This window comes from Bombina bombina, chromosome 7 (genome assembly GCF_027579735.1).
Source record: "Bombina bombina isolate aBomBom1 chromosome 7, aBomBom1.pri, whole genome shotgun sequence".
Classification (NCBI taxonomy): domain Eukaryota; kingdom Metazoa; phylum Chordata; class Amphibia; order Anura; family Bombinatoridae; genus Bombina; species Bombina bombina.
Genome location: NC_069505.1, coordinates 236381749 through 236403809, shown reverse-complemented (window position 1 = coordinate 236403809; position 22061 = coordinate 236381749).

Below are 22061 nucleotides of genomic sequence, written 5' to 3'. Positions count from 1 at the left end.
GTAAGTGTTCCAGGTAGACGGGGCAAGCAAAGAATGGATCATACCGATCAAAGGTCCCCATCCAGCGCTATCTGCCATAAATAATCAGGACAAAGAGATCCGTTAGTATCCGCATGAGGAACTAACGCATAGAAGGCTTCCCATTGAAAACGGGAAAGCGCATCCGCAATCCTATTCTGGATGCCCGGGACATGCCTAGCATGGAACACAATATTCAGGTGCAGACACCTCAGCACCAACAGCCTTAAGTATCGCACCACAGGAGGAGATCCAGACGTGAGCTTGTTAATAACAAAAACAACGCTCATGTTATATTCCAGAATACCACTTTGCGGTCCCGAAGCTGGTCGCCCCAAACTTCAAGGGCCACTATGATGGGAAAAAGCTCTAAAAGGCACAGATTCCGAACCAGCCCTCATCGACCCACTAGTGAGGCCACAGGCCAGCGCTCCATTGCCCGGCCAAGTAAGCACCGTACCCGTGGGACCCTGCCACGTCCGTGAACAATTGAATCACCGCATTGGAAGGAACAGCCTTCTGCCACAGGCAAATACCATTAAAGTGGCTTAAAAATTGCTCCCATACAGTCAGGTCATCCACCAATTCAGGCGACATGCGAAACTTGCGTGTCTGCGACCGTTTACAGCACAACTGCTGTTCGAGCCGTCAAAGGAAAATCCTACCCATAGGAATAATCCTGCCGGCGAAATTCAGTAGGCCCAATAAAGTCTGAAGGTCCTTCATGGATCCATAAGGCTCCAATTTCATGGCCCGTACAGCCCCCAGCATGCGGGCAATTTTATCTTGCGGCAAACAACACTGTCTTGCCGCAGAGTCAATTTCAATGCCCAGAAAAGTGAGGCACGTACAAGGACCCTGGGTCTTGTCCTCAGCCAGAGGAACTCCCATTCTGGTCAGCAGAAGTCAAGTGACTTTCATCAAGAAAGCGCATTTCGGAAGACCCCACACGCCCTACGAGAAAAAAATCATCTAAATAGTGTGCCAGGCCATCAAAACCAGCAATCGCTGCGATGGACCAGTGCAAGAAACTACTGAAAGCTTCAAAATAGGCACAGGAAATAGAGCAACCCATAGGCAAGCATTTATCCACAAAATACCTGCCCTCAAACCAACACCCCATAAGCCGAAAGGAGGAGGGGTGAACTTGAAGGAGCCAAAACGCGGATTCCACATCCAGTTTCGCTAAACAGGCCCCAACCTCAGCCCTTCGGACCAGCGCAAGCGCGTCATCAAAGGACTGGTAATGAACTGAGCAAAGCTCGGGAGGGATAGCATTGTTAACCGATCAACTTTTTGGAAAGCACAGATGCTGAATGAGCCGAAACTTACCCGGCTCCTTCTTTGGGATGACCCCCAAAGGAGAGACAACCAACCCCGGAATCTGAATCTCTCCAAACGGGCCAGCCATGCGACCCAATGCTATCTCTTTGTTCAATTTCTCCCTCACTACGCTTGGAAATTGATATGCGGACTTCAGATTCCTATGAACCGAAGAACCCACCACAGCAGAGCCGACGGGGATAATAAATCCCCATCGTAGACCATCACAAAGTAAATCGGCGGCCTCTTTATCTGGATAAAGAAGCAGCCATTTCTCAATTACGGCTACCCTCAGTGGGGTGGCCACCCTTTCCAGAAGTGAAAAGCTTGGAACCGAGACCCGGCCGCTCCTGGGAGCGACCTGCCTCCTGGGACCTGGTACACTCGGAACCCGAGTGGCCACCCCCGCAGTGCTTACAGGCATGGCGGAATGTGCACACCGTTCCCCTAGCGCAGAGCTTATACTGGAACTGCCAGCATACGCCTGTAGGCCGCCGTCGAGAATGCTGGGAGGCACGAGTGCCAGAGAGTCCAGCGGGAGTCTGTCCAGGTACAACCTGCTTTTCAGGCCCTAATTGCGCCCACACCCATGAATCTACATCCCCCAAAGAAAGGAGAAGGTTACCAACCTTCTTTCTGTGAAACACTACGTCATAGTCGCGCCACCATCTTCTTTGTATCGCTCATAAACGGTTTCAATAGAATCCTGATATTTCAGGATATCCAATGACTGATCGGGAAATTTAGTTATATAGCACAACGCGTACTCTCGAAAACTTTTGTGCCACTCATCATACGAATCGGGCCTTTTGAACTTCTTGTGGCCCGTACCATCCTCTGCCATTTCTTTCTGACGGTAGACCTCGGCCGAGAGTTCAAACATGTGTACATGTTTACCTTCTTGAATCCACCGAACCATTTTAGATTTGAGATGCTCATGCAGGCTAAATGCAGGCCACGGATCCGTGTCCCCATACATAGCCGCCTTCCACCTATTAGTCGCCTCAGGGCTAGCAAACGGAAAAAGGGGCTCCATGCGGGACGAACCAGGGGGAGGGGTAAACCCATGGCCTTCCTTTTCTCAACTAACCATTTCACCATTCTATACATTCTCTTCTGACCCTTGGCCTCCAACCCCAGTGATCTATCACTTTCGGAACCAGAATTATCAGAAGATGAACTAAAACCCCTATGCCTAGAAGACAAAATGGGCTTACCAGCTCCCAGAGGATGCTGCACCGCCAAATGATCAGAGGAAGTCGAAGGTTGCTCCCGGCTCTGCTCTTCCTTTCCACGACCACATGGACTGGATTGCACTGCCACCAAAGCGTTCTACGGTTCCATGATATTCTGAAAAGAAAAATGCGAGAGAAGGCGAGAGGACGAAGGCCTATGAGCAAAAGCATCAATACCCCCTGGGCTAATACTCCTACGCTCTACGCCACATGCAGGCACCACACTATCAGACACACTGCCCGCGTGCACATCCATCACTGCATCAGCAAACTGAACTTGCCTGATCCACCCTTACTGGGACCCCTTGGCATAAGCTAGGATTGCTGCTAGGTACTTTCTTGGCAGACGCCCTTGTAAGAACGTCCGGGGAGGCCGCGTGCAACACGCGATGTGCTGCGCGTATTGCACGAAGAGGCCGTGCGGGTCCTACTAGGCCGCAAATTACTAGCAGCCCACCTCTTACCCCCTGCCTGATTAACTACCGGCTGAGGCCCTAAATCATTGGTTGAAACTGACATACCCCCGGTCAGGCCTGCAGCCTGCTCATAATTGCCAGTATTGCCCCCTGTCTGAGGCTCACTAACTTGTACATTGCCCCCGTGTGACTAGCTGCCTTGGCCCCTTGACACAGCCAACACATTGCCCCCACGCGAGCGCTGTAACCCTGCCGCAAGCTGCGCACCCCCGCGGGACTCGCCTCTTACCTGAGTACCCTGGAGGCGTAAACGATGCTGCCCGCTTGCTGGCCTGGTCCCAAATGGCCGTTCCGGAAATGACATCAGCCGAAGTGACATCACCGGAAACGGCCAAACCGGAAGTGACGTCATCCGAAGTGGACATGGCCGCCCGCAAGACGGTTCCCGCGCTGCTGACCAATGAGCCGGAGAAGGGAAAGGAGGGCCGACGAGCCGGAGAAGGGAAAGGACACTCGACACCTGCAGATGGAAGACCGCCGCCCGAAAGCACCAACGCTAGGGATTGGAGGAGTGTGACACAGTGGACACCGCCTCACCGGACAACATAACCGACGGTGAAGGTAAGGCCACGATGCTCCCACTAGGCCCAGCCACCGACACATTAGGAGGCAATATTTGAGAAAATGGGGGGCTAACCCCAGACCCACCGAGACCCCAGTACCACTATCCAGGGGAGGGGAACATGATGGGGGGGACTACAGACAGAGGGGCCTGAAAGGGGGGGCATCCCGACCTCGGGGTATAAAGAGAAGGAAACAGGGGCATGACTCACCGAATTTATCAGTTCTTCCAATTCATTCATTCTCACAGGCACTACGGCTGAACGCTCCATGCTGCAGCAGACTGGTATCAGACAGAATGACAGATCCTGCACAAACACTCACACACAAACAGACATGCACACACATATATACACAAACACACACACAGACATGCACACACATATATACACAAACACACACACAGACATGCACACACATATATGCGCAAACACACATACACAGACATGCACACACATATATGCACAAACACTCACACACATAAATGCACAAACACACACACAGACATGCACACACATATATGAACAAGCACACACACAAACAGACATGCACACACATATATGCACAAACACACACAAACAGACATGCACACACATATATGCACAAACACACACACAGACAGACATGCACACACATATATGCACAAACACAAACAGACATGCACACACATATATGTACAAACACCTACACAAAAACAAACATGCACACACATATATGCACAAACACACACACACACACAGACATGCACACACATATATGCACAAACACCCACACACAAACAGACATGCACACACATATATGCACACACACACAAACAAACATGCACACACATATATGCACACACACAGACATGCAGACACATATATGCGCACACACACACAGGGATGCACACACAGATCTGCAGACACACAGACATGCACACACATATATGCGCAAACACACACACAAACAGACATGCACACACATATATCCGCAAACACACACAAACAGACATGCACACACATATATGCGCAAACACACACACACACAGACATGCACATACATATATGCGCAAACTCACATACACAGACATGCACACACATATATGCACAAACACTCACACACAAACAGACATGCACACACATATGCACAAACACACACACACACAGACAGATATGCACACACATATATGCACAAACACACACACAGACATGCACACACATATATGCACAAACACACACACAGACAGACATGCACACACATATATGCACAAACACACACACAAACAGACATGCACACACATATATGTACAAACACCCACACACAAACAAACATGCACATACATATATGCACAAACACACACACACACACACACACACAGACATGCACACACAAATATGCACAAACACACACACGCAAACAGACATGCACACACATATATGCACAAACACACAGACATGCACACACACATATGCACAAACACACACACACACAGACATGCACACACATAGCAAACACACACACACAGACATGCACACACATATATATGCAAACACACACACACAAACAAACATTCACACACATATATATGAGAACACACACACAAACATGCACACACACACAAACAGACATGCACACAAATATATACGCAAACACACACATACAAACAGACATGCACACACATATATACGCAAACACACACACACAAACAGACATGCACACACATATATACGCAAACACACACACACAAACAGACATGCACACACATATATACGCAAACACACACACAAACAAACATTCACACACATATATATGAGAACACACACAAACAAACATGCACACACATATATATGCAAACACACACACAAACAGTCATGCACACACACATATATATGCAAACACACTCACAAACAAACATGCACACACATATATACGCAAACACACACACACAAACAGACATGCACACACATTATATACGCAAACACACACACACAAGCAAACATTCACACATATATATATGAAAACACACACACACAAACAGACATGCACACACATATATATGCAAACACACTCACAAACAAACATGCACACAAATATATACGCAAACACACTCACAAACAGACATGCACACACATATATACGCAAACACACACACACAGACATGCACACACATATATACGCAAACACACACACACACAAAAACATGCACACACATATATACGCAAACACACACACACGAACAGACATGCACACACATATATACGCAAACACACATGCACACATAAAGACACACATATTCACACACACATACAGTCATACGCACAACGTAAAGACACACAGACATGTACACACACATTCACATTATTGAGCAGTACTTTAACTGTGGGTTTAACCCCTTAGTAGGGGGGGCAAACACATACCATTTCAGGATTGCAAGTGTTTAAAGTTCATGCTCTTAGAATTTAGAGCATGTCATTTTTTTACTATAGCCTTTAATGTAGTAGAATGTATGTTAATTATATCTTACACAGACTGAGACTCACTCTTCTAATATCCCACTGTATTTGCATACTGTATCTACTGGAACATATAGCGCCATCTAGCAGTAAAGCCCAGTATTGTGACAGATTGCTATAAATCTCACACACATAATACAGCTCTGGAGTTGTAAAGCAGTATTAAAGGGACATGAAAGCAAACATATTTTTCCTTTATGGTTCAGACAGAACATAAAATTTTAAACAACTTTCCAATTTACTTCTATTATCTAATTTGCTTAGTTTTATTGATAGCCTTTCTTGAAAAGAATACCTAGGTAGGATCAGGAGCACAGATATGCCTCTTTTGTTCTTGGCTTATTGATGTGTTCAGCTAGCTCCCAGTGGTACCTTGCAGTTCCTTTAACAAAGGATACTAAGAGAATGAGGGAAAATTGATAATAGTAAATTGCAAAGTTGATTAAAAATCTATGTTATAAATTAATTCATAACATTTTGGGGTTTCATGTTCCTTTAATGTGTGACAGCAGCAGCATATCTAAAAAGTGAGAAGCGCTCAACCTGGGAACGAACAATAGCATAATAGCTTGTTCTATGGCTAGTTACCACCCAAGAAGCAGCCTCTTTTTGCTCAACATGTGCCTTTCACAGAGAAGCATATAAGTCTGATCCTGACTTCACAGTACAGTCCAGCCCCGAAATACCAGGCAATCCCTCTCTGAATGAGAGAAAACGCAAAACCTCAGACGTATGTTTTGACCTAGTGTGGGCCTCCTCAGTGAGGTGCAGCCATATCCCTCTAGGCACACTGAGCAACGGGTCCACGTCTGGCTTCCCGCATCACCCTTAGGGAGACTTCCCTAAGTGTCATAATTTGCATAAATAAAAACAGAGAAGCTCTCAATCTGGGAATGAAAAGCAGCATATAAGTTTGTTCTATGGCTAATTAGCACCCAAGAAGCAGCCTCTTTTTGCTCAACATGTGCCTTTCACAGAGAAGAACTTTCCTTAAGCATATCAGTCTGATCCTGACTTCACAGTCCAGCCCCGAAATACCAGGCAATCCCACTCTGAACGAGAGAAACGGAAAAACCCCAGACGTACGTTTCGGCCTATTGTGGGCCTCGTCAGTGAGGTGCAGTCACATTTCTTTAGGCACACTGAGCAACGGGTCCACATCTGGATTCCTGCATCACACTTAGGGAGACTTCCCTAAGTGTCATAATTTGCATAAATAAAAAGTGTGAAGTGCTCAACCTGGGAACGAACAATAGCATAATAGCTTGTTCTATGGCTACTTACCACTCAAGAAGCAGCCTCTTTTTGCTCAATATGTGCCTTTCACAGAGAAGAACTTTCCTGAAGCATATCAGTCTGATCCTGACTCAACAGTATAGTCCAGCCCCGAAATACCTCACTGACGAGGCCCACAATAGGCCGAAATGTACGTCTGGGGTTTTGCTGTTTCGTTCAGAGAGGGATTTATTTCATGGCTGGATTGTACTGTTAAGTCAGGATCAGACTGATATGCTTCAGGAAAGTTCTTCTCTGTGAAAGGCACATGTTGAGTAAAAATAGGCTGCTTCTTGGGTGGTAACTAGTCATAGAACAAGCTATTATGCTATTGTTCGTTCCCAGGTTGAGCACTTCTCTCTTTTTATTGATGCAAATTATGACTCTTATGGAAGTCTCCCTAAGTGTGATGCAGGAATCCAGGCGTGGACCCGTTGCTCAGTGTGCCTAGAGGGATATGGCTGCACCTCACTGACAAGGTCCACAATAGGCCGAAACGTACATTTGGGGTTTTGCTGTTTCTCTCATTCAGAGAGGGATTGCCTGGTATTTCGGGGCTGGGCTGTACTGTTAAGTCAGGATCAGACTGATATGCTTCAGGAAAGTTCTTCTCTGTGAAAGGCACATGTTGAGCAAAAAGAGGCTGCTTCTTGGGTGGTAACTAGCCATAGAACAAGCTATTATGCTATTGTTCGTTCCCAGGTTGAGCGCTTCTCTCTTTTTATTGATGCAAATTATGACTCTTAGGGAAGTCTCCCTAAGTGTGATGCGGGAATCCAGACGTGGACCCGTTGCTCAGTGTGCCTAGAGGGATATGGCTGCACCTCACTGACAAGGCCCACAATAGGCCGAAACGTACGTCTGGGGTTTTTCTTCAGAAGAGTTCTTCTCTGTGAAAGGCACATGTTGAGCAAAAAGAGGCTGCTTCTTGGGTGGTAACTAGCCATAGAACAAGCTATTATGCTATTGTTTGTTCACAGGTTAAGTGCTTCTCTCTTTTTATTTAAGCAGCAGTAAATCCCTCATGTGTCACAGCAGAATCATTGTTCTTCTGATTTAGCTGCAAATATCCATATTTTCTTGACCGATTCCTTAGTCCCTCTCTTCTGATCCCCAGTTAAGAATTATTTTGTGTAATATGTATCACTTGCCGTTTCTGGCCTAGATTACAAGTGGAGCACAAATATAGTAACACTTTTGAGCTCTAACATTGCTCAAATTAAATAGTGCTCCTATTCTTGTCATATTACAAGCTGAAAGTAAAAAGTTTGCGCTCAGACGAAAGCCTCAGACGCGCTGACATCTGGAGGTCAGATACTGTGATTGTGAAAGCTCTCTTTCCCCAAAGACTTATATGGGGTACGCTACAAAAGCCTTGTATGGCTTTCACTTGCAAGCTAACCTGAAGGTGCGCTAGGCCAACTGCGATAAAGCTTAATGTGCATTAAACTATTAAAGGGACATCGTACACTAGATTTTTCTATGCATAAATGTTTTGTAGATGATGCATTTTTACAGCCCATCTGGGAGTGTTTTTGTAACAATGTATAGTTTTGCTTATTTTTTTATAACATTGTGCTGATTTTCAGACTCCTATCCAAGCCCCAAAGCATCAGAAATAGACTTACATCTACAAACTCCTACTTTTTCCTGTTTTTCATATGCAGGAGGGGGGTCAACTCTTCCTGCTTTCTCAGCCCCTTTCAGTTGGTGTCCCAGCCTAACCTCATCAACAGTGCTTATCTGGTAGCTTCTAAGTAAGTTTTTAATTAAAATATTTATTTATTATTCAAAACAAAGTGTCTGGGTTACAACACAACAATAATTTCCCAGATATCCAACAGAAGGTGCAAAGTGATGCATTATACAGAATCTCTGTTGCATAGAATAAGCGTTTAGCATCCCCCCTATCTCATACAATACAGTGTTACATAAACCTCCCAGAGTCTTACATCCTGTATCGAGGTAACACACGTTTACCTCCCTATTTTCTTCTGAAATAATTTGTCCCTTATTATTTTATTTAAAAAAAAAAAGAAAAAACATATTGCAAAACTGAAATAACATTTCCTAACTAACAAAAACAATTTAATGGTACTATTAAATGGCCCTACACCCCTATATATTAGTGTCAAGTCTCATCGGAATCCTAGAGGAAAATGGTGATTTAAACTTGAGCCTTCATTTTCCAGAAGGGGAAGTCCTTTAGATAATCCTGACAGTTCGTTCCGCCACCCCAACCTCCTACTTCTCCCCTACTCCGCCTTCTCCTGCATTATCCAGTAAAACCACATTTAAATAAATTGGTCCCTACTTCCCTAAATAGACACGGCTAAGTCTGACATAGAATATATATGCTCTATTTTATGTAGCATTTCAGGCCAGGCTGGGGCCCCTACCTTCCAGTGCCTGGCTATACAGATCCTGGTTGCCGTACATAAAATCTTAATGAACATATTAATTGCTTTATTGTATGGTTTGAGCCTGTGGTTTAGAAGAGCCTGTGCTGCAGTCAGGATAATTGGGTCTTCTAATACTCTGCCCAAAAGTCTCTGTAACTGTTCCCATATAGCTCTGATCCCGGGGCATTCCCACCACATATGCATGTATGTCCCCCTAGCCATGCATCCTCTATAGCATCTTGTAGTACCCTCAGAGGAAAAATGTTGTGTCTGATCTGGAGTAAGATACCATCTAAAGACCGTCTTAATACAGTTTTCTTTAAGGTCCGCGTTAATCAGCCCCCTTCTTGAGTTATAGAGAATCAAATCCCATGTATGTCTTGGAAAGTCGAGCCCCGTGTCTTGACCATTTATTGATTACCGGCGAGTGGATCGAAGTTTGAGCTCCCTGAATAGCTAAGTAAAGTGTTGAGATCAAGCTCTTCACTCTGTTTGGGGTAATACATATTTGTTCTAACGTCGTCCGTGTCTGTGGGGCCCAGGGGAAGCAATATTTATGAATGGCTGAGGAAATCTGGAGGTACAGAAACCATTGTAATTTCAGAGGTTGAATTCTGTCTTGTACATGGGAAAACGTTTGTATTTAGTTACCTTCCAGAAAGTCAGCTACCCTGAAGAGTCCTTTATTAGTCCATTTTACCCACCTGTGCATGCACGTCTGGATGTAAGAGAAATTTAATTGGTTTGGTCCTAGAGTTTGCATTAGTTAGTTTCCCATTAAATATTTTCCAAACCCGTATTGTGTCGCCAGTGGCGATAGCTTTATAATCATGGCTGTTAAATGTCTGTTCTACTTCCCACGGGATACCATCAGAAGATTTATAACCTCCCAGGTCTGTCTCAAGTCTGGTCCATAAAATATTATAGTCATTTTTACTTAGTAAAGAAGCCTGTGCCAGTCTGGCCGCATGATAGTAATCAGTCAAATTCGGGAGGCCTACTCCCCCCAGTTGTCTGTGTCGGGATAGTGTATGTGAAGCTATTCTTCCCCTTCTATCTACTCTCAGGAAAGTGTTCAAAGAAGCCTGTAATTTCTGTAAATCAGATCTAGATACCTTGATCGGGAGGGCCCTGAGATATAAAATTCTTGGGAGTATGTTCATTTTAATCGCTGAGAGCCTGCCATACCAGGAGAATCTGCAGGCTCTCCATTTTTTAAGATCTCTATTATTTGCGTTATAGAGTGGAGCATAGTTCAAATTATAGAGCTTGTGGTATGAGTCTGATAGTTTGATGCCCAAGTACGTAATTGACTTTGTGGCCCATACAAATTCAAAATTGGTCTCGATCAGCTTTTTAGTAAGTGGCGGAAATGTTTATAGGTAAAGCCTCGCTCTTGTCCAAATTAATCTTATAGCCCGAGAGAAGTGAGAAATCATGCAGGGTTTGATATAGGTTGGAAAGGGATATCAGGGGTATAGTCAAAGTCAGGAGAACATTGTCCGCGAATGATGAGATTTTATATTCCAAGTCTCCCACCACCACTCCAGAAATGTCTGAGTTATTCCTAATACATGCGTCAAAAGGCTCCATACAAAAGGCAAACAGTAATGGGGATAAGGGGCACCCCTGACGGGTGCCATTCACAACCTCTATAGTTTTAGACTGGAACCCTGCTGCCCTAATAAGCAGTGTCAGGTGAGAGTATAGACCCTTTATTGCCTTCATAAAGGCCCCCCAAACCCCATCTCCGTCAAAACTGTACTCATATAGATCCAATCTATTCTGTCAAACGCCTTCTCCTCGTCCAAAGATAGGAGCAGAGAAGGCGTTTCTTTCTCCCTTAAATAATCTACCAAGGTTATAGTTTTCGTCACATTATTTGGCGCTTCCCTCTCTGAGATAAACCCAACCTGGTCCGGGTGGACTAGATTCGGGGCTAGTTTCTTAAGCCTATTAGCCAAAATTTTGGTGAGGATTTTAACATCCTGATTTATCAGGGAAATTGGTCTGTAGCTTTGGCATTTCTCTGGGTTCTTACCGGGCTTGAAGATCACTACAATCCTAGCGCTCAGTTCCTCTGGTGGGATAGCATTGCCTTGCATAACATCATTATAGAAGTGGGGAGCCAGTTCAGACTTAAACATTTTATAGTATTCCCCCGGGAAACCATCCAGTCCTGGGGCTTTACCTGCTTTCAGGTCTTTAATTGCCTATAGAATTCCCCCCCCCTTAGTGACCTCAGCATTTAGTTCCTCACTGTCTTGTTTGCTTAGTCTTTTTAATTTTGCATCTGCCAGAAATTTTTAAAGTAATTCCGGTATTTGAGAGGACTGCTCTACTTTTTTACCATCACAGAGAGTGGAGTAATAATCCGCGAATGTGTCTGCTATCTCCTGGGGGTGAGAAGTGTGTGTACCATCTGCTTTCGGTAAAATAGGGATAGCGACACTCCTAACCTTCTCCCTGATTTTATGGGCTAAGTATCTGTCAGGTTTGTTAGAATAAATAAAACATTGAGCCTTCAATCTTTGAATTGCCCTGATTGAATTGGAGTCTAGGATTTTGGCTAAAGCCTTTCTTTTCAACTGAAGTGTTTTGAAAGTAGATATAGCAGATGTTTTTTGGTGGTGTATCTCCAATTCCCTTATTTATGTCTGTAGTTTATTTATTGTGTCAGTAGCCTTTTTAATATATGTCATTTTTTGTTTGAACAGTAGGCCCCTGAGGTACAGTTTATGGGCTGCCCATGTGTTAATAGAGTTAGTGGCCGATCCTACATTTAAAAACCAATATTCCTCCAGCTTCTCAGAGAAAGTCTGCTGTACATGTTGGGGATTAAGCGTCATCGGGTCAAAGGTCCACAACCTTTGCCTATGTATACTAATTATACCCACCAGTACTATTTGTATGTAAGTGAATGGTTGGACCATACGCATGGCTGTATCGAGGAGGAGATAACATTAAATAACAGTGTCTGACTAACAAAAATATAGTCCAGCCTAGAGTACAATCTATGTGCATGTGAGTAAAATGTTTAGTCTGATGTCTGCCCGTATTTAGCCTCCCATGTGTCTAGAATGTTGTGCATAGCCAGGGACTCCCTTCTAGCTTTCGCTATAGTGTTGTGTCTGTGTTGTTTGTTAGTTATTCTTGCTGTCTCTGTATTCTTAAAGGGAGCTAAAGATATATTAAAATCCCCAGCTAAAATAATTTGAGACTGGGACCACTGCGTCAGTAGATGTGAAATCTGCCTAAAAAAAAAATCTTGTTTCTCATTAGGGGCATAAACATTGCATATGGTAACCTGAGTATTGTGGATGCGCCCCCTAACAATCTGATACCTGCCATTCGGATCAGTAATCACTTTGTTTGTGTGGAACTGGAGCGATTGGTGAATGAGAATAGATACCCCCCTCTTTTTTGTATCTGTCGTTGAGTGGTAATGCAAAGGGAATTGTTTTAACCAGTATTTGGGAATTATTGTATCAGTGAAATGCGTTTCTTGTAGCAATACAAGATCTGCCCTAGAATATTGGGTGAGTGCTGTTTTTCTCTTTATGATCGTTTTGAGGCCTCTCACATTATGTGAGATAATCTTAACACTTCTAGCCATCAGTCATGTCTTAACCCTTTGGATTTTTAACCCTTACCCCTCCTTCTCATTCAGTGTAACGCCTAGTACCACTATAACAAAACATTAACAAACAATCGGCTAGATTACGAGTTTTGCGGTAAGAGCGGCTCAGTACTACCTTGCAAGTTATTTCCACCGCTCACCTCCCTATAGCACTGCTATTACAGATTTTCATAAATCCGGCGTTAGCAGGCAATATAGCAGTGTTGAGCATAATTGAGCTCCATACCGCACTCAAATACCAGCGCTGCTTTGAGCTGATTTTACGTGCTCGTGCACGATTTCCCCATAGACATCAATGGGGAGAGACGGCTAAAAAAAGCCTCTGCAATAAAGGAGCGTAAAGCTCCGTAATGCAGCCCCATTGATTCCTATGGGGAAACAAAAGTTAAGTTTACACCTAACACCCTAACATAGACCCCCGAGTCTAAACACCCCTAATTTGCTCCCCCCAAAGTCGCCGACACCTACATTACCCTTATTAACCCCTAATCTGCCGCCCCGACACCGCTGTCACCTACCTACACATATTAACCCCTAATCTGCCACCCTCAATGTCTCTGCCACCTACCTACACTTATTAACCCCTAATCTGCCGCCCATAACATCGCCGCCCCTACATTACACTTATTAACCCCTAATCTGCCGCCCCCAACATCACCGCCACTATTCTAAAGTTATTAACCCCTAAACCTAACCCTAAGTCTAACCCTAACCCTAACACTCACTAACTTTAATATAATTAAAATAAACCTAAATAAAAATTACTATCATTAACTAAATAATTCCTATTTAAAACTAAATATCTGTAAAATAAACCCTAAGCTAGCTACAATATAACTAATAGTTACATTGTAGCTATCTTAGTTTTTTTTTTTATAAATCAAAGTTTTTTATTGAGTTATTTCGACAGCAGGTAACATATATCACTTGACAGGCTCATGATATAAAACAACATACAAATACATGATAACAATAAACCGTCATCTCATACATATCTCAATAACTACAATCCTGCACAAGTTGCACTAAGTCAAAGCGTGTACATATGCACATATGAGATTAATGATAAGTTTACAATACAGTGAGAACTAGTACAAAAAAAAAAAAAGAAATGAAAAATACCTTGTTTCCATTTAGATGCTCGTAAAACTTAGCTTATTCAATTTTTTTCCTGAATATCTTAGGTTTTTATTTTACAGGTAAGTTTGTATTTATTTTAACTAGGTAGACTAGTTAGTAAATAGTTATTAACTATTTACTAGTGTCAGAAGATCTGTGAATGTTATTAAATAATATATATATACATATTATTATTTAATATATATAGATGGTTGTATACACTAAATAATTCATTTTATTTGTAAAACTCCAAATGTCACTGTGTGTAATTTAGCACCCATTTCTTTTGAGTACACAGGATACAGCACAAGCCTGTGCCCCAATCATCAAAAGAAATTGTTTTCAAAGTAATCTTATAAAAGACAATTGGCCTAGTTATCTCAGACTGTCATTTCAAAGAAGGGCAAATCACTTCAAAAGAGATGGCCATCTACAGTTTGTATATTGTAAATCGTTGATCAGACATAAGATACGCTTCTCCTAATTAAGATAACATTTAAGTTATTTCAAAGAGAAAACTTCTGTCTCATTATCTAATTCACAGAAACCCCTCAGACGTGTATACCAAGATGAGTGATAAACTTATCAGACATGGCCTAAATATATGCAAAGATATGGGGCCCCTATTGTGTTTGAATCCACAAATTCTAGACAATGGAAGTTTGGCTAGGCAAAAACACATGTTTACAGTGTAGCTATTTTAAATTCAATTATTTTTTATATGTAGCTGGTATAATTTTGTTTCTTGTAGAACAATGTGTAAAATGCTGGGTTTCATATGAATATGGGAGATTGGGGACCTAAGAAGCAGAGACAAATAACATTCATATTAGATAAATATTTGCTGAGATTGATAAATATTGCAAATATAGATATATGAATGTTTAACATTTCAAACAATTATTTCTTTCATTTCAGACACCTAGTAAGTACACAGATAATTGGTACTTTAAATAATATCCTATGTGTTTTATACACTTAAAAAGAAACATACAGATATGAAATATTAATTTGTATGGTATAATAATCCAATGTAGATATAATTGTGTGAAAACCACATATATTTGCTGATCTCAAAGCATGTATGTGATGTTGAGTGGATGGCTGAAGAAGGAAATTGAATCCAGGATGAAGATATTATAATCCTTAAATTGTTTCATAGAAAATATGGTTTAAACACATTTTATACATTATAAGTGAAATACATTCACATGTGGTTTTAAAATGATCAGGAAAAATTATACTGTGTGACCCATGTGTATTTGAACATGAGGAGAGGAGATCTACAGTGGAGATAAGAAGGAGCCAAACATAGGGTGATATTGTCACTAACCAGCACACGCTATGGTTGCAGGCAGATAGAATACTTACAAACAGAGTGGCACCACGATGTGCCTAGTTGCACAGACCGGGACCTCAACTGTCGCCCGGAAGACCAAACAATAAATTATATTAATAATTTAAATATCTTAAAAACCACAATAAGTGATCTTTTGGATACATATGAAATACATAGGACTATTCTGAATTTCACATGATTTTGTAGGCAATGAAATGTGATGTGTTGTCATGGTATAGCTTGTGCATCATATGTGGATGTTTAAATGAGAATTTTTTGATGAGTAAATTGAATGTCATCGATTTTGGCTTAGGATGTTCATATTACAAAAATACGGTATTTTGATTTATAGGATTATTAATATATTGTACATGAATTGAGTTCATTGGTTATATGTATCACGTTAAATATATATCAAACTCTACAAACTTATGAATAGGCGTACTAAAAACAATATTGGTATCTTGGTAATAGAGCCCATAATGAAAGAAACAGCCTAGAATAGTGCATCAGTTACTAATTACGTATTAGAAGGGAGCTTATAATAAAGCAAAGAATCCATTTGGGTAGTGGTAGTGATGGGGTGAATATACAATGTCATTGGTCAAACATAAGCATTAACATCAATTGCAAAGACATTAGTTAAACACAAGCATTAACCCCGATTGTATATATCCTCCCCCATAAAGGTGTGTCAAGTAAGAATTGTTGTGATTGGTTAGAAGAGGTACTTAAGCAGCGGGATTGTCAAACAATGTATTACAGCCTGATGAAACGGCTCTGTGTAGCCGAGAAACGCGTTGTTGATTTTAAGGACATTTTAATAAATTTGTTTTTATAGTACCTCGCTGGAGTGGGTCTCCTTTTTACCCTCCTATATCAATCAGTAATTCATAGTGTCCATAGTGTATAGGACATCCGGCCTGTCTACATTGCCTGTATACACTCCTTCGGAAGTTTGAAGAAGGTGTGTGCATCTAACGGACCGTGATTGGCCAGACGAACCACGTGACTGTCGGAGGCTTGCTGTACGCCATTGTTTGGTCTTCCGGGGCGACAGTTGAGGTCCCGGTCTGTGCAACTAAGCACATCGTGGTGCCGCTCTGTTTGTAAGTATTCTATCTGCCTGCAACCATAGCGTGTGCTGGTTAGTGACGATATCACCCTATGTTTGGCGCCTTCTTATCTCCACTGTAGATCTCCTCTCCGCATCTGAAATCCTCGGAAGAGCTGCCATGACTTCGGACTTCATTTATTCTCATCTCCTTCCGTGAGCGCACCTCTTCAGGGAGTCTAAAACCCTGGATATATTGTTTTCATTTGATATTTGTTTCAGCCTGAGGTTGCTGCCGGACTCCTAACAAGGGACTTAATTGCTAAGTATTGAAAATTTGATACTGTAAGACTGTGCTAAATCAATATCCTGATACGGTATATTAAGTAATTTCTTACGTATAATAGTTTGCAGTCTTAGAAGTGCTTTAAATCGCAAAATATTGATTGTTTGAATACGGTAACACTGTTGTTTTAAAATTTATTTTTATGATATTTTATTTGATTGCACTTAGATTAGTTTATATATTTAAGTACCATTGCTATTAGACAGTGGTTCACAGTTAGTAATTCAATTGAATCAATCACTATTTCACCAAATGTTTAGTTGTAAGTGTAGTAGTATTAGGTTTTTGGACGATCACGTCACATTGATATAAATATATCAATTGAAATAAGAATTAACACTACAATAAATAAGAATATTTAGTCATATAAGTTAGCTATAGAGACAATTTGATCCACATTGAATGGTATTATATATTATAATTACAACTTATGAAATATTGCACTTAAGCACTTTAGAAAGAATATTAATCAGTTACACAATATTTAATCACTGTGTCATTATATATTCACATTTTATTTAATATTTATCAGGTTAATTCACTTTAGAAATCAATTGAATTTAAATAGAGTGTATACCAAACAGACATCTTAAAAGTCAAACAATATATTTTAAATATATTTTATATCAACATCCAATTATGCTTTCCATTAACGAAAGACATAATAAGAGGTTATTATTAGTCTCAAACGTAGGATCAACAAATGTGGCCCCTAGTGAAGATACATCTATTGATCAAATGCCTATTCACACCCTTTTTGCAAAACTAGAAGATTTAATAAATGATGAATGCAGACACTGGTTGGATGCAGAGATGCTCCAAAAATATGTAGATGTGAATCAAGTCCCCAGAGGGTTAAGAATCCTTAAAAATTGCTCTTTTAAGGATGACCAACTATTAAATACTAAGTGGGAAGAAACATTAACTATCTGCTCAGTAACTCTCATGAAAATTTTGATTACCTACCGGAAGTCACTAGTTGAGAAAATTTCTAAAGAGATAGAAGTGGTCCAACAAAGTTTGGACAAATTTAAATCCACTAAACAATATGAAGAGCTTAACTATATGGTTTTGCAAAAGACAGATAATTATCAAAAAGAACTTATGGAAAATAAAAATCGTAAATTAGCCAGAGATAATGAAGACTATCTTAAAGGTGAAATCTATACTTACAATAAAAAGAAAACACAGACAGAAACATCTAACAATAGTGGGCACCATGACGAGGAATATTTGATGACACCGGTCACACCTACCAATAATCATCCATATGATGGTAGATGGACAGTTGTCAGTCACCATAAAAATAAAAATAAGAATAAAAATAATAACAATAAAAATCCGAGCAATTATAAGATTGAAAACCACAATAGACAAACATTGAATTATCAGGATAGGGACTACAGACAAAATACACATAATCAACAAAAACCAAGATCTGAACAATATCAGGCACCTTATCGCAATTGGTCACACAATGGACCATCCCATTCAACAAATTACAGGTATGGGAGGGACGAAAGACAACACTATCATCAAAATAGGAATAGAAATTCATATGAACAACATAACCGTTATAAACCATATACTAATGAGCAATGGTCAAATGATCAAGTGACCTCTATTAACCAAACATCTTACACAAGAGCACCCCTAGGGGGGATTACTCGAGAATGTGCTCAAAATGTAAGAAATTATAGTCCTCGGGACTATTCTGAAACCAGCACCTCAAATAGGTTCAATGCCCTGAGTGATTTAAATCCTCAAAATTTTGATGAGAGGCCTTTTGAATGCAATGAGTCTATTAATCCCCAATCATCCGTTACTGCAAATAATTTTTTAGAACAGCGCCCCAGACAACCCATATGGAAACAAAAAAAGATTGCAAGCTACCTAGAACCTGTAGTCAGCCTAACCTCTCCTTACAAAGGAAAAAGACCTCACACAAACGAGGATGTAGAGGAAGAAACACAGCCTACAAAAAGGCAAGACTACAGGAACTAGGCAGTGGCATCTACAATTTATCTTCTCATTCTTTGTCAAATGACAAAATTAGGGTTTTAGGAAAAGGATTGTCATTTAGCCCATCTAACACGCACAATATGTTCTCCCTTTTTGTTGACCTAAATAGATTCACACAGAAACTTTCGATGCAAAAATATTTTGCAGAGAAAAAACTAAAAGAGGAAACCACATTACCTATATTGTTAGAAACAATGGATGCTAGGCTTAAAAAACAAATTGTTCCCACATATGAGCCTGAAGCTTTAATGGATCATTTATGCAAAGGCTTTATTCATACAAATTTTAAAAATAAATCCAATTTCTCCCCTAGACTTCAAAATAATGCCCACATAGAAATTTTCAGACAATTGGTCAATGACATGATCCCAAAAAGTTTAAATAAGAAGGGGAATCTTTATTGGAATGAGAAACAGGCCCTTCAGTCTTTGAAAAATGACAAATCAATCGTCATTAGGCAAGCCGACAAAGGCGGTGGGACCGTCATTCAGGATTTGACCGACTATTTAATAGAGGCTAACAGAATCCTGAGTGACAAGAACTATTATATTAAAATGTCATCTGATCCAACTACCAAATATTTGGCATCTTTGGGTGATATAGTAGAATGCGCTTTTAAAGAAGGTATAGTTACCAAAAAAGAAAAAAACTATTTAATTCCAACTGAACTCAATCGAGCATTCTACTATCACCTCCCAAAACTGCATAAAGACCCCAAATGTCCCCCCGGTCGCCCGATAATCTCGGGGATAGGGAGTTTGACAGATAATGCCTCATCCTATGTTGACTTCTTTTTACAGAAGTATGTAGTAGGTCTCACCTCCTATATACGGGATTCATCAGATTTGATCAGTAAATTAGAAAAAATCAACATCACACGTGATCTAATTTGGATCACGTGTGACGTCCAAGCACTATACTCTAACATTCCACATGTTTTAGGTATTCAGGCCATCTCAGGATTTTTAGAAACAGACATATACTTACCTGACACACAGAAAGACTTTATTCTATCATTAATTTCATTTATTTTACATCATAATTATTTTATTTTTCAAGATGAATATTATCTCCAAGTCAGAGGGATGGCCATGGGTACCAGGTTCGCCCCTAGTTATGCAAATTTATTTATGGGGTCATTTGAACAGCAATATATCTACGACTCAAACTTTGGGGGCGAACCTGGTATACTATGGCCAGTTCATAGACGACTTGATCGTCGTCTGGAAAGGTGACAAACTATCAGCTGACAATTTTGTTAAACACCTTAACAATAACAATAGAGGTTTGAAATTCACTAGTACAATAGATGGTAGTAATGTGGTATTTTTTTATCTATTTTTACGTTTTGAGAATGATGGAATTATCACTAGTACCCATTTCAAGCAAGTTGACTGTAATAGTTACCTTGACTATAGGAGTAATCATCATCTTCCATGGAAGACTAATGTGCCCTATGGGCAATTTAAGCGCGTCCGTAGAAACTGTAGTAGCTTAATAGATTATGAGTCCTAAAGCAAAATTCTCAAGAAGAGATTCAGAGAGAAAAGGTATCCAGAACATATTATTAATAGTGGGTATGAGAGAGAAAAATGATGATAGAAACTTATATTTTCTTAAAAATCAGAATTCATCTCAGGAGAATCGAAAGAATCAAGTCATATTTATTACAGAATATAACTGTAATCATGATATGATCAAAAAGAGTATTAACAAACATTGGAAAATTCTTATGAAGGATCCTATATTGGGTCAATTATTAGATACAAAACCTACAGTTGTTTTTAAAAAGGCACCAAATCTAAAAAGGATTTTAGCACCTAGTTAAATAGTTAAAAATAAGGTTAACCTTACGATAAATAAAAATAAAACCAATGGAGAAAGTTCAAATCATTTTGGAAATAAAAAAACTATCAGTAAACCATTAAGAAAAGGTAGTTTTAAATGTAATAACAAGAAATATAACATGTGTGACCATATAACCAATAATGTCAACACATTTCAATCTAATGTCACCTTTAAAACATTTAGAATGAGTAGTCGAATGACCTGTGCATCTAATTACATAATATATATGCTATCCTGCGTTTGTGGATATCAATATATAGGACGTACCTGCAGACGCCTAAGTGTGAGATGGTCGGAACATTTCCGAAATATTAAAAACAATTATAAATTACACAGTGTATCTAGACACTGTAATGTAAAACATAATGGGAATCCATGTTGTCTAAAAATCACACCAATAGAACATATCCCTAAATCAGATTTCTACAACCGCTTTTTCAGACTCAGGCAGAGAGAGACCTTTTGGATATACAGATTACAAACTTTACATCCACTAGGTCTCAATATGAATATCGACCTTGCAGCCTTTAAACAAAATTAATTAATAATAAATCAAACAAATAAAATAAAATAATTATATATTATATAGGGTCTAATAATTAATAGGTGAATAATATTTTTGAAATATAAATGGGATATTACATGATCACAATTTGGTTTATATATTTTAATGTAACATTATAAGTTAGATTTTGATATGTTATTATTGCAATGATTTGCTGGTATTCTCATTATATTTTTGATCTTTTGATTAAAAAGGTGATTGTAAGTATAACCTAGTAGTATTAAGAATGAGACCAAGTATATCAAAATCTAATGTCTGTTTATAAAGACTATAGCAAGTTTAGGATGAACATCTACATCACCAAGAACATAATAGGTCCTCTTTAGGAATTCATTTGAAATAT